The 15,536-nt window shown below is 36.8% G+C and overlaps 1 protein-coding gene across 2 annotated transcripts in view; it reads left to right on the top strand.

Moving 5' to 3' along the window:
• The window catches only part of BABAM2 (BRISC and BRCA1 A complex member 2), a 167,313-nt gene that overhangs the window by 32,977 nt on the left and 118,800 nt on the right, over positions 1-15,536 (top strand). The window lies entirely within an intron of this gene.

Raw genomic sequence — 15,536 nt, 5'->3', positions numbered from 1 at the left:
GAATAATTACTTTGAGCATACCTCATAGAACTTTTAAAAGATGAATGTCATATTTCTTTTCTTTCCCTGATCATTTTCCTGTTAAGCTCACAAACTCCTTTGGGAAGGAGGTATGGTGCCGATGAACATCTATTTCATTAGGCTCGTTTATAGTAAAGGTTTTACTTTCTATGACAATTCTAAAATTGTTTTCACACTCCTTAATTTACCAGTTCTATTTTCCTCTTTTGTTTCACGTTCTTACACCCTCCTGAGAAAATGGTCATATTAGCAACCACTGTCTGCAGTTGACATTAAAGGAAAAGGAAGACTTCTTAATGTACTGGAAAACTGAAATAAATAGCAAATGAGATAGGAAATAAAGACAATTTTGGGCATCTTGCAGAAATGCTGGTCAGGTGGAGAAGCTTGCTGAGAGTGGTACGGTGCTGCATTTCTCATGTGAAAAGGAGCCCCTAGCAGTCGTGATCTACAGGCAAACCTCCAAGAATAAAAACATCCTTATTTTTCTTTCTTTCTTTTTACATTGTTCATTAATGATGCTACTTTGGGGAGTGTTGCTTTTCTGCCTAAGCACAGAACAAACTTCCTGTTCTCTTTGTTGGAAAGCGACTTGAAGAGCCATTTGCTTCTTGATACATAATGAGATATTAACCAGCCTATTGAAAAATTAATTTAAACAAACAAAAGAAGAAATCTGAAAGCCAACAGTTTTTGTTTTACTTTGGTCATTATACCTGGCTATAGCATTCACTATGTAAATGTAATCACTTTTGATAAGGTCTTTGGTCATTCTTCTGCAGTCCATCTGATGGTATGGAGTGTGTTATCTCCACCTGCAGCTTTGGTCTGTGTAGCGTACCTTTGCTTTTGCATTTGCTGTTTAATGTTCCTTATGGTTTGTAGGGTTTTTCTTCAGAATGTTACATTAACAATAACTTGGTTATTGTGCTAAATCTTTGAATAGCTCCCTTTTTTTTCCACAAATGTGAGAGCTGTTTAATGAAGGCAATTTTAATCAAATTCTAAGATGTTAGCAGAATTCTTTAATGCTTTAACATATCTTTCTACTGAGTAGAAGTAAAATACAGATTAGCGTGTTGACCGTAATTTAATGCTCTTAATCTTGAGCAATCTTCAGATACTTCTGATGCAACAATTCCTGGCAATCAAAACAGAATCTACCATGCACAAAAGCATGTAGATTTTATTAAATGAGCAGTACAGTCTCCAAGTAAGTAATATGTGCCATCGGATCTGTGGGAATTCTGACATTGAGCCTTTATGCGCTGCTCTCGTCTGCCTGAGCGTCTTGTTTTCCAAGAAGTCATCACATGCTGTTACATGGCTTGAGTCAGACATTATGCTTAGCTTGAAACAAGAACCAGGTACTCCAGATTCCACCAGCTCGTGTGGCTCTAATAGAAGCTGTCAGTAGACTTCCCTGAAGACATTTGGATGGCTGTGTTGCAGATCACTTCAGTCACTCTTCAGTTTCCATGGCCATGGGCAGACCTTCGAGTTAGGTTTTCATTTGAACATGGTAACAGGTGTTCAGTTAAGCAGCTGTTAGCCAGACAGCTAAAGCAAGATTCCAGAAATACTGCGTTTTAAAAAGTAGATGCTGTAAATGAAGAGTTCATGGTATCTTTTTTTTTTTATCCCCAGAGAATTCTTAAATGGTTGGGCCAGCATTTCAGCAGTGAGGTGATACATTGAGCACTCTTGTTATAAGTGGAGATAATCAACTGTGTTCTTTCCTTGACAATGCAATTGCAGAATCAAGCTGAAAATGCTCGTTGAAACTCATCTTTGCTTTTGTGCCTTGCAGAAATATTAAACACTTGGGTTTGAAACTCTACTGGAGTCTCAGGTTCAGCACCACAAAATATATGCTTCATTACATGTTTTACCAGAAGTAGTTACTCTGCTGGTTGCAGGGTCTGATTGTGTGCATGCTGATCTTCTAGAATGATGTAGGTGTTATGGAGCAACTCAGCAGAGGGACAAGTGGTCCGTTTATTTTGGTTTGTCATATAATAGTATTAATTACAGTCTGAGGGCTAGCTGCTTTAGGCTAGTGATGCTGTTCACGCTCAAAGCATTATTAGAAATAAACAGTTTTATTTTTTATTCTCATTAAAAATGTTTTCCTATTGAATGCATTTGATACCTGTGCATCTAGTAGGCATAAATAAAATCAGCTTCTCAGAATGTAAATAGGAAAGTTCTTCCCTGCTCTAGTGTTTATTCATCTTGGATGACAAGTATTAGAAATGTATTTTAAAAACAACCTATGATTCACTCCGTTCTGATTAAAAATTCAGTTGGCACACAACAAGATTAGTGATTGTGTACGGATGAGATTAATTTGGAGCTCATTACAATGACGCCAGTTTGAGTAACAAGAATTGTTTGTTATGTTAGCCTAGTTGATTGTTAATGTGAGCCAGTTAATAACTGAAGTGCTTATGCAAAATGTTAACCCCATTTTTCCAATGATTTTGAAATATCTTCTGTTTGGCAAAGAGGAGACAGTAGCAGCGTGTGCAAGCTGAGTGTCAGTTCAAGGATTTGGGTGTCCAGCTAGTTTTCCCAGAATTATTCTGCCCACCCATCACTATTGCAAAGGCTTCATTAGCCTTAGTGGGAATAGAGACATGAGGACATGAGCATTTCCTGAAACCTACCGAATATGTCCTTGTGGGCTAGGGTATGGTGTATTCCCTGTGGGAATACTTTGTGCTGTGTTTGCGTGGGAGGAAGACATTGTCATCACAGAATTTCAGAGAATGGGTTGCTGCAGTTCTCATGCCAGTACCTAGTGTTGGAAAGATTGCTTCCCCTTTTCTAACTGCTTATACTGAGTACAGATTGCAGTCATTGTGGAATTGATTGACCTAATTTTACTACTCAGATGTATTGGCTGTCATGCTCTAATATCTTGCATAGACCAATGTTTGTTTTAAGTTCTTCTATTTGTGCTTATTGGACTCCATATTTATCATTTGGCTATACAATATTGTCGTGAAGGTTATATTGTTTTCTGTGTCTTTGTTCAAAGTCTTATTATTTCTCTTGCTTGCTGAGTTAGCTTTTAATGGGTAGTGAAGAGATCCTTCAGGTATCTCCCTCTTCAATTAAGTGTTCTTCATTTACTGTCAGGTGCATGAGAGAGATGATTAACAGTGTCAATTGTTCTTCTACTCACAGTAACTACAAAAAAGCCCAAACACCCTTTATATTAACTAGTGCTGTTTGAACTGTTTTGTTCTGAAAAGTCTTGTCAGTTGTATTGTTAGCAAAGGTGCAGGTGTTATATGTTCTAGTATGAAAGCCCCACGTAAGGCTATGACCACCATGGGTTTCAGTGTATAATTTTAAAATTAAAAGCCACAGTAGTGGGTTCTCTTTGTCTGGGAGATGTGTGCATAGGTTCGAACTGGTTTAGCATTGCTGTCTCTTCTGCTTGCTCTAATTTCTGATGGCAGCACAAGATTTCATTCTTGGACCACTAGCCTGCTGCTCTAATAGTGAAAGCCATAAATTACTTTGGCTTCAGTTGAACTTGGGGAATTTAAGAAAAACGGAATGCAGAATTGGATCCTTCATGTTATTAGAAGAGGATTTTTTTCTTATTTTGAGCTTCTTTATATTCCCATTTTTTGTGTTTATTTTTCAGTCATATCCTGACTATATGTCAGGGAGTGTTTTGATTATTTGTAATCCAGTGCTATTTATCGTTTAATACTATAAAACAAACATGAATTCTTTAAACTGTTTATTCCTTTCTATTGATCCCTACCCATTTGTATATATGAGGGTTGTTTGTATGTGTGCACATGTATTGATGTATACATGCATATAGTCACTGTGGCCTTGCTGAGATTGGTCTGGTATGGATAGGCAGTGGTAACAAAATCACATTTTATACCACCAGACAAGTAATTTAATTCAGTAATTTTCCCAGAAGAAAGACTTTATGACTTTCATTGTTGGCATTTATTGTATAAATTTTTGTCCAATTTTTCAAACTATAGAGATATGCCAGTGCAACATTCCTTTGTAAGCCAGATCTGAAAGAATCTAATTTTGAATGTATTTTGATCTGGTTTTGGTGTCTGAGCAGCACACAGTTCCTCAGGGATTCACAAAATCACAGAATAGTTAGAGTTGGAAGGGCCCTCTGCAGATCATCGTCAACCCCCCTGCCAAGTTGAATAAGTACTGGGTTTAAAAGGAGAAATCCCCAAAAGAGGATTCTGTCTTGGAATCCTCTCCTGGTGTAACCTGGCCAGCTTGAGTGCAGGCAGCATTCAGAAGGCCTTTCTGAGAAGTCATACGGTGCTCAGAAGAGCGAGTGTTAGGATTGTCTGTGTAGCCATGTGGTAAAGATGGTGGCTGTACAGTTCAGCAGAAAGAACTGAAGAGGATGGCAGAAAATAAGTTTCATCCTGTAATCTTTCCATCTTTACTTCCTTCAGGGCCTTTCTACACTTGGAAACTATTCCTTTTTCTCCTTGTTTTAGTTCTTCTTAATTTCACTTTCAGTCTTTCATTTTTATTTGTCCTTTTTGTCCAGTATTGTTAATAAATTTATTTATAGGGAGGGGGAGTTAGCTCCCTTGTATTAATTTGTAATTTTCTATTAATGTGAAGTCATTATGTATATTTAAGTTACTTTATTTTTTCCAGAACTTCGGCATTTCTTATCACAGTTTATAAAACGTGGCTTTCTATCTCCAAGTGTAAGCAGAAAAGAATATGCTGAGGTCACAAGTTCTGCTTTACTTAGTTGCAACATTTTGGCTGGACTTTTCACCTAGTGAATCCAGAAATTTAAAAAAAAAAAAAAAATCTGCAATTTGAAACTACTTATTTAATTTTGAGGGAAGAAAATATCTGTTAAACCAGGTAGTTTTGCCTTGCTTAAATCTTGCTAGTGTAAAAGGCAAAATTAATTCCATTAGTTCTGTAAAAGGCTCCATGGGGAAACATTTCCTTTCATTTTTTTGGCACACGCTATCTGATAATGCAATTTCTCCCTAGAATATGAAAGAACTAGAATATTGGCTTTTAAAATATAGTATTTCAGTCCAGGAAAGACTAGCTTTTGCAGAACATTAGGAATGTGAATGGACCACTTGACTGAAGGATGGCAGGATGGGAGAAAATGTTTTGTGATAAGGGACTTAGTCATTGTGCAGTAGTAAAATAGGGGGAGAAAATATTTTATGACTTTCCATTTATAGCATTGTATTAGATAAAAATAAAGATAACTTTCATTTGTCATGTGAGTTTGACCATCTTTTTCATGGCTACCCAGTTAGATGGGCCAGAAGGTTGGACCAGAATTACAGGATGCTTAAATCTTAATGTCATTAAGGCTGAAAAAGATGTTTAGGCTTACATTTCCTTCAAGCTATGTCTGTTTGGTTTATATCTGATTCCAGAGCACTGGCCTCCTGAGTGTCTGGATCTTCTCTTGAATTCATGTTCAATTAATCTTGACTTCATAATGAATTCACTAATTTCTTAGGTGGGCAGCAGTTGCTATCAGGCTTGAGAAAGAGTGCTGCCTCTTTGCTAGAACCAAGCTGTATGTTTGAATGAGTATTCTTTCTTTTGCTCCCCTAGGAGAACATCCTGAAATTCTGGTAAGTGGAGAAGGAGTGCTTATATAGCTAAGTGTTAGTCTTAGCTGAGCTCTGCAGTATGAGCATAGCAACATTTAATTGCTGGAGTTCCTGCATGGCATGAGGGATCACTGGCTTACCTTCACAGCCTCACTGTTCTCTGACCCTGAGGTCATTGGAAAGGCTAGAGGTGGGAAAAGCTTGTAACCAGTCCTGGATGTGAGGAAGAACTGAGCAGGCTGTTAGCGAGTCAGTACACAAACCAAAGCTTACCCTGTGCCTAAAATTGTAGTCAAATCTCTGTTAGGTAACTTTACCAATATACTTAATTTTTATGCAGTTCAGCAAGGGACCTTTGCACAAATGAAATCTGAATATATTTCAAACTTATTAGTTTTTTTTTCTTAATAACCTTTATTTAATTTGGGGTTTTATTCAATTTACTGGTCCACTTAGGTACTCTCTATTTCAGTCTTCCTGGTCTTCCTTCCAATTCTTCAGGTTGTTTGTCACTGTTTGTGTGAACTCATAACTGCAATAGTGCTAGTCAGTCAATCTCTTTTTGGGCACAATGTTTCAAGATTTCCTTTGGAAGTCCATTTAACATCTTTTGGTCCTCTGCTCCCCTTATTTTGTGGGCTCTGAGAATATCCCATCAGAGATCCAGTCAGTCTATATTAGTACCTTGTACTAATGTATCTTGCCTTAAGGATAAGTGAAGTCCACCAAAAGGACCAGGAGAAAAATCTAAGCTTTGAACTGTATGCTTAAATAACAAACTAGGATGAGGAAGACCTTTGAATATTCTTTGAGGAGGAGGCACTGAATCTGCAATTGTTCTTGTAGGCAGTGACCCTGTTGGGTCTGTGAGTTGCTCCCTCCCAACATCAGTTGTTTTTGTTGCTGGATGTTTTCACAAGGGCAACTAATAGTCCATGAAGACAAGAAAAGACCTGCTCCTTTAACTCATCTCGTCTAATAGTTTTCAGAGAGTCTGACCACTTTCAGAGACTTTTCACCATTTATCATTTAAGAAGCTTTGTCTGGCAACTTTTCTACTACCTATTACAACCTAAGCAAGCTGAGGACATCTCAGGTGTTGTGTTAGAGAAAAAATTTGTGCTGCAGCATAACTTCAGATTGCCACTTAGCAGACACTAATGGCTAAATGTGTTCATTTATTTGTATGGGTATATAAACAATTCTTTACTGGGAGGGTGGTGAGGTTCTGGAAGGTGTTGCCCTGAGAAGTTGTGAGTGCCCCATCCCTGGCAGGGTGGGGCATTGAGCAACCAGGTCTAGTGGGAGCTGTCCCTGCCCATAGCAGGGAGCTGGAACTAGATCATCTTTAATGTCCCTTCCAACCCAAACCATTTTATGATTCTATGTTACATAATACAGTTGCTTTGCAGGAAATACAGTCCCTGCTAGTGGTAAGGGTGGCATAGTGAATTCAAGCATCTTATTCACTTTCAAGTCATAGTTGATACCAAAAATGTTAAGTTGTATATCCCAAGCCAGACTTATGAAAGTAGAACATCTTTTATGTCGAAGTGTCGGAGTGCAATGATAATGTGTTGGTATTTATAATTCTTTAATGTAAACCAACAAATTGATAATGTAGTTTTGACTTTTTTTTTTGCTTCAGTTTATTATAATATACTTCACGTGAGCAATTTTTTCTTAAAAATTGGGAAAAAATAGTATTAGAGAAAATGTCAGAAAATTAAAGGATTCTGGCCCTTAGGTGTGACATTACTGGCACAATACCATCCTCTTCCTTACAAGAACTCTAGAACAGTAAGAAATGGCATGTCTTAAAGGCAACAACTTTTTAGCTTTCTATACACCTTTGCAAGCATTTTTATTTGTTTGCATTTGGGTGGGGTTTTTTGAGGGAAAAGATTGACTCTACCATAGCCTTCCTGAATTGAGAATACTTTTAAGTTCTATGTAGTATGCCCATTGAGTTCACATTGTTGTGCCATTATAATTCATTTTTCTGTAGGGAAAATTGGTCATTACTTATGAATATGCAAGCAGAACAGACTTTTAAATTAACTGATTACAGAAGGTCAGTTAGAAATGGTCATTCTGTCTGATAATGCAGTTTCATATTTGATTACATTCTATACTGTGAATTCTATTATAATTTGTACTTTTCTGCAATGGAATTAGTTTAAGTTTGGTGCCCTGCAGGATCTTTCCTTCAGAAGATACCGTTGAGGCAAATAAATGTCTTTGCACTCAGAGTAATATTTAAAAGATCCGTTCATTTCCCAAATGGAGGAGGGCTCAAGTTATGTTTTCTTTCCTTTTTACTGGTCTAAGTTTCAACCTATATTTGTTTCCAAACCTCTCTTTGTTTTATTCATTCTTTACATGCTTTTATGTCTGTGTTTCCTTGTTATCTTCCATTTCAGATCCTCAGGCATATCTGCTCTATTTTAGAGATAACTACAGAAATACAGTTCAAATTGAGTCAGCATCTTGAATCTTTCGTTTGCCATAAGTGTTTATACAGCTTTACATGAATTTTTTTGTATACCTGTCTTCCCAGAGATACAGCTTTTATCTGTAGAAAGGAACCAAATGAGTGTCCTTATGCTGCTTTTTTGAGAAGAGATTACCATTTTGCAATAATTTGCCCTATGTGGTAGAGAAATAATTTTGGTTTTCAATGTCTTCTGATTTACACAATGGTATTTTGTAAATGTCTTCTTTAGGGACTGTATTTGCAAGACCCTATAAATTCTCTTGTAGTACAAATGTGAAAATAAAGATACAATACTGCTTGGCCATCGAGATCCACCATGTTATATATTTATTTTAATTTATAGGATTTTGGGAGGAGAAAAAATGGTAGAAGAAAACAGTTCTACATGTGCCACCTAACCGTAAATGCTCAAGGGATGTTAGTGGATGCTGTCCAAAACATTAGCTGTGAAGGATCTGCCTTTTTGCTGTAGCTAAAATTACTTGTGTTGACAGGAAGGGAAAAACCACAAGAGCTGATAAGAGTGAAAGACTTGCTATTTAAAAGGGACTCCTGAGGTAAAGCATGAACAGTGGTCTATTCTCTGGACCACTGAGGGTCTGAGGAGTTGTTCATGGCATGCTAAGTAAGTCTTTAGTAAAAGATGCATATGTGTAATGCCTTGTGTGGAAATTAATCTTGTCTTCCTGCATTGTTCATTTTACTTGCCATGTCTTAGTTAAGTATGTACTCCTCTGGTAACTGACTCCCAAGGGAAAGAAATGCAGTGAACTTAAATGGATTAACTAATGATTAGTGTGTTGGATTCCCTATGCTGGAGTTTATACGTGCTGAGGGATTTAAGAAATTCCTTCTCAGAACAGGTAAGGTACCATCTGCTTTCTGAGAGAGGTGTCCTGAGATGTCTGGAAAGGAACAGAACTTGCTCTAATCCCTCAGCAAAGTAGGACAAGAAACATGTATGTGCCAAGTTTTTTGGAGATTAGTTAAATAGTAGGCAGTTGTAGCTTTTAAGAGTCTGATTATCTTGTAAGAGAACTCTGTGGGAGAAGCAGGCAGACTTTATCAAAAGGAGTGCACAACTTAAAAATGTTCTCTTGGGCTCAGCTTCACAGATTCTTCACCTCAAGAGCACCCTTAACATACCAAGATCAGCTGCCTCAACTGCTCCTACAGCAGGGAATAGGAAAAATTTATAGTAACTTTTGGAAGTTTAGATAATTCCTTTTGCAGGTGAATGGTGCTTGAGAGAATTGGTACTAGTTCATTTATTCTAGCAGAATGCAGAACTGAGTATTCTCCATGTGTCAGATTTGCTGGGATTTATTTTAGAGTTGCTTTAGGTATGAGATCGTTAATCAAGGATCACACAGTGTAACCAATGGAAAAAGAAAAAAGGAAAAAAAAATAAATTAGATGTAAAGTGCTTTTCTGAAAGCAGAAGTAATATCTTAGTATGTTGTTTTCCTGCACTGGATTTTCATGCTAATTCAAGGCCTTCAGGTATTCAGGATTTTGACTAACCATTTATAAGATATTGTAATTTCTGCATCCAATTTTCACAGCTTTTTGCTAAAAATAAAAATTAAAATTAAGTACTGACAATCCCAAGCTTCATTTTATGCAAACTTTTTATCTGTTATACACAGTAGCTACTAGAGCATGCAAGGTCTGTAAGTTCTTCGATTGTATTTGCAATGACAGAAGTGCTCCTGAGTTGAACTGTTTTTATGAAATGTTAAGTTTTCATGTTTGCTGGGGCCCAAAAATGATCATTTCAAGCAGATCACTCCAGAAAGTTGTTCCAGTGGTGCTCTGGGGGAGAGGAATATGAAGAACCTGTGAAAATAAGATGACAAGTAGATGGCATGTAGGTTTACAGTGATTGATATGAAGCTGCAGCCTGTAGGATGTTTAAGTGCTGGCTGCTAAGAAACTGAAGCCTCTGAAGTTGTTATAACACTCCAGCCCTGCAAATACTGTGAAAAATATCTGTTGATAGAAAGATGTGAGCATATGGTAGATAATTATCCCGTGTCTTTTTCTGTGAGCAATTTCCCTGTGGTGGCCTATGAAGATTAGAGCAAAGCAGGGACTGAAACCAGATATGCCAGTTTCTAGGCTTATGTTGTAACCACTGGACCCATATCTCCTCTGTATTTATGTGGAGGATAAGTGCTGATATCAAAGTGTGATCTTCCTCATTTCAGGTAAAAACTCACATTGGTACTGATTTTTAGCCACTGTAGGATGAAAGTTGTGTGCATGTGGTATGCAGAGATATAAACAAAATGCAAATCTGTACTTAACATTATTCTTTATGATAATTCTGGATGAAAGATTCTATAGAAATGCATTACCACTGTTACGGGCTTGGGAGGTTTTGTTTACTGACATTTTCTCATGAAAGTTAATTTCATGCTTAGAAATATAAAAGTACACTAACTTAAAATAAGATCTTGCTGTTATTTCCTGTAGTATAGCCAGGAAAAACAGTTACAATCTGTCTTCTTTAAAATCACATTCCTGGAAGATATTCTGGCAACCTGGATATTTAAACACATTTCAAAGAAAAACAACTTCAGATCAATTAGAAATTGTTACCATATTTTTTTCTGATAGCATAGAATTATAGTTTGCTGCAGACATTGCCTGGAGTTGCGAAATAAGCAATAACCTGTGAAGGAGACTATGAATTATCAGCTTTGTGGAACATGAGGTACGTTGTATTCCAGAAGAAGGGTGGAATAGGTAATCACAGACACTGAGTACCTTGTATAGGCTCTTCGTTAGCTTTTTTGGAAGGATGAAAGAAAGACTACAAAGCACAAAATGTTCCAGAGCAGAATTTAAATGTGGTTTCTTTGCCAAAAGTTGAATAGTATGGCTACTTTGGAAAGTTGAACTCTGCATGTCTTTGCTAGTAGAGCTGAGAAGCTACTTTGTTGGGGGGATTTTCACTTGCCTCACCTGTAAGAAGATCTCACTAGAACTGATACTGTCTGGCTGCAAATTCTCCTTGTCTTTTTTGGAAATCCAGTTGGTGTCATTGCTACTCATTTAAATGAGTTACTGTTGAAATGTCTTAAATTGCACTCTGTGGGTGGCCTTATAACAGCTTTACTCTGCCTCTTTATACCGTGAATTAATTTTCTCAACTCTTTGGTCATGTCTGATTTTCTATAAACCTTTCCCTATAAAACTGTTCGCTTACTATGTAGCCAGCTTCTGTCAGGAGGCTGTATCAAGAGCCAGGGAATTCTCAGATTGACTTTGCAGCCTGAAAACATCTGTGAGGTTATGCTTCTTCATGAAAATCAATGCTCTTTGGTGAGATTGTTTAACTTAATATCTGGCAGTTCATCAGAACTCCTGAATCACTTGGATTTCTCCAGTGTAGACACAATTTAATGGATGTCTATGGTCTATTAATCTCTATATAATAACTAAATATTATATTTCCATTCATCTGCCACATAACATGAGCTGGAGAGCAAACTAAGTGGATGTGCATGGTGTTGGTTGATTACTTTAAGGTCTAGATTACTGTTTTTTTCAAAGACCTTTTCTTGACACTTAGTCCAATAAGGGAAAAGGTCAGCTATTCCCCGGGAAACTTCTGCCACAAAAGAATATTTAACTTACTTATGTTAAATTGCTTATTCACAGATAGGTAGCTACAGCTGTGTGGGCAATGATGCTTCTGGAGTCTGGTCTCTATCATATGGAAGTTCTCATTCCAGTTTTCTGTAGACCATTTTGAATTCATTCCCGTTTAGTTTAGATATTAGAAAAAGATTCTTCACCCAGAGGATGGTTGGGCACTGGAACAGGCTCCCCAGGGAAGTGGCACAGCACCAAGCCTGACAGAGTCCAAGAAGTGTTTGGATGATACTGTCAGGCGCATGGTGTGACTCTTGGGGATGGTTCTGTGCAGGGCCAGGAGTTGGACTTGATGATCCTTTTGGGTCTCTTCCAATTCAGCATATTCTGTGATCATTTTGAATTCATTCCCTAATTGGAACAATGAGGATTAGCCACTTGTCACAGATGACATTTACCAGGCTATTGTGTCCACAGTATCTCCTAAGACAAAGTGACAATTTATCTCTTTGGAAAATAAAGGTTATACAAGTTGCAGTATGACCAAGCCAAAAGCCATAAATAAAGATTGAAATTAAAAACTAAAATGTTGAAAATAAGATCTGAAACATGAAGTTACTCCTAGTTTTAGTGGAGATCATGCAGATAACATGCAAGCAGTGTCTAGACAGAAGAGAATTGTTTAATTGAGCCTCCATCTGTGTCTTCAGAAATGACAGGTAAGTTCTTCAATGATGCACTGAAAAAATTATAACATTAAAGATGGTCATAACCAAGCTGAGATGTGCATGTAAGCCTTCATGTGAGATGAGCACAAATGCATAACTAGTTGCAGATGCACAGTTTGGATTGATTTGTACTGTATTGCTGTACAGTGGGCCATTTTCAGTCTGGCTGGCTAACTATTGAGTAACTCAGTGAGTTTGCACTGCAGAGTTCACTTAGAGACACCTATTGTCAAACAAGGCAAGGAATTGCATCCAAGTCTGGATTTCTTTATTTTAAATGCATTAGTGATGGTTCTATTTGATTAAGTCTCTGGAAAGTCTGTAGAAATTTCATTTCAAATTAGACAGGATTTATTGAGTAAAATATGTAACTTTGTCAGTACCCTACTCACTGTGCTCATTATCTTCAACATAAAATTCATTTAAACCACAATTTTGTGGCAAATTGACATAAAAACCTCTTTTCAGCATGCACGTGATTTTGGTAAAATGATGTGAAAGTATGAATTTGTGAGCAAGGCAGAAGGAGATTTCGATAGAAGCCAGAGAAAGCAACAAGTCTTTTTCTCTATACGTATTTTCTGGTTATTTCTTTAATTGTGTTTTTATACCTTCTTGGCTTTGGCAATCTGTCTGTGGTTGTATTTCCAGGTTTTTCTAAAGTTCTAGCAACTAAATTTTGAAGTTGCATTCAGAACTTATTTCTCATACAAGATCGGAGTTTTGTAGCAGAACTTGAAGCTGTGGAACACAAAGAGCAGTAGCTCACTCTGTTCTTATCTTTTAAATATTTTTGAATACAGTCTCTTAAAAAGCTGGATTGGCTGGGGCTGGAATGCAGCCTTCAGGCAAACAATGAGAAATTGAAGCACACAGGCTACTACTCTATTTGCTCCAAAGCCTTTAATTTAAGATTTTGCTGATTAAAACGATTTCCCAAGTCTAATAGTGAATACAATACTGCATCGCTAAATAAAATCTTATTTAGAAGATCCTTTACCTTTAAAGAAGGAGGTCAGCTTCCTGTTGCAGGAACACTACTCTCATCAACTGAAGTTACAAATACTTGTGTGTTCTCAGAATAATCTTTATAATGCTGAAATTGTAGCAGTGAAGACACTCTAAAAGGGATAAACTTGACAAACATCAAAATTCTACCTTAGGTTTCAACGTATATGTTACAGGTTGTTGCGTACTTTGTTTTCAAAATTAGAAGGAAGATTAAAGAAAGTGCTGTTTGAAACTGAGAACAGTGTAGCACGTTTTGACATACTGATGAAATTGGATCACAGTAAAATTGTTTAAAAGTATTTCAAGTGAATGAACGTAATACCTAGAGCAAGTAAGGTACACTAAGATATGTAAAAAGAAATTTCATACATAAATATGGCACTGTATTCAGTAGTGTTTGTGTTAAAATTTATGAGTTTAGGTCTTCTGAAAAGAACAGCCCTTCTGCAAAGTTAACAAAATGAATAGAGATATAATGACCATTGCCAAATAACAAGCAATACAATAATAAATTCTAAAGCTAAAATTGTTTATATAAATCAGAACTCCCGTTACAGCAGATTTGTGTAGCCATTGTATGTTTACTCTTTCACCAGTGAGAATATGTTGTAATTCATATATATAGGTGTAGTTGAATTTTTCCCCAGGTGATTTATTTTTATAACCACGTTATACTTTGAAACTTTAGTTACTGAATGAAAGCTGTATAGTAAGGATCCTACAGTCGAATCATTCATTTAAATTCCTGTAGCTTTAAGGCAATTCAGAATAACACGACAGCAGTGTTCTTGAATTCTTTGAAGAGAGCACTACTCTAGCTCTGTGCTGCAAAACTGACAATGGATTTCCTCTTGCTCTTTTTTTGTTAGGTAGTATAACATTATTTAAAAAACAAAAGGTTCAGTTGCATTTAGGTCAGCTATTAAAATATTGTTGGTCATTTCCTTTGACAGAACATTTCTATTGTGTTATACCAATGTCATTAGGAGGAAAGGTTATTCCCACTTGTCTGACTGATATCAATACATACTGGCATATTACATCCTCTGGCTTTCTGGAAATGCTTTATTTGAACAGCAGCTTGGGAACAGGAAATTTAAGGTTATACTCAGTCTGGTTTCAGACTGCATGACAGAAAATGTGTTTCCTAGAAGATGCTGTCTACCTGGCAGATTTTCTCTAGTATTTTATAGAATTGGATAAGCTTAAATGGTTTCAAGTTGAGAATAAACTTTTACCAGCTGTAGACAGCAGACAAGGCAAGACAAGGCTTTCAGTCACTCTGTAGAATGTATTTGAGGAACTTACATGAAACACAATTAGTTTCTCCCCCATTCACCAGTTACTCTGGAACATAGTTTACCTTTTAAGATACAGCACTGATAATATTCCAGTTTTGTAGGTGTTCCCACTGTCTAGGAGGGGGAAAGGAGAGTACTTTTATGTCAAACCACGGTCAAATATCCGGTCTGTGGCACTGTGGTAGCTTCTAAAGGCAGAGGTTCAAGGATAGCAAGGACAGAGACTCGACGACTTCTCTGTGCAACCCATTCCCTTGTATTTACTGCTTTTGGTGTTACACAAAATATGAATAGCTTGTGTATTGTGCGGGACATGGTTTTATCCATCTTCATTCATTTATGTAACCTTGCTTAAGAAATACCGGTTTTGTATGTTTGAATACAAGGCAGACTTCAGATATCTATTTCGAAGTACAGAAGTATTTTCTACCCTTTCATTGTAGAAAATGCTGCATACCAAAGCAGTTTTTTCACCGAAGAGGCAAAACATGGCCATTGATTTTTTTTTTTGTTCTTGCTGAAGAATGTAAATTATGCATATAATTTGTTTATGAAATGTCTGCAACTTACAGGACAAAAGTAACATGCTGTCTGTAACTACACTGAGTACAGATACAGATAAGGAATTATATGTGAAACCACTGTATTATATCTTCACTTAATTGTAAAATGCAGACATCTTTGCCAGTTCTGAATTTCTTAATGTCCACTGTACAATCCATGCACTTTAAAATCCCATTGTAGCGAGTTTGTTGTCAAA

The sequence above is a fragment of the Myiozetetes cayanensis genome, unplaced genomic scaffold (genome assembly GCF_022539395.1).
Source record: "Myiozetetes cayanensis isolate MyiCay16 unplaced genomic scaffold, myiCay2020 scf2-11, whole genome shotgun sequence".
Lineage (NCBI taxonomy): Eukaryota > Metazoa > Chordata > Aves > Passeriformes > Tyrannidae > Myiozetetes > Myiozetetes cayanensis.
This window is presented reverse-complemented; position numbering and strand designations above follow the sequence as displayed.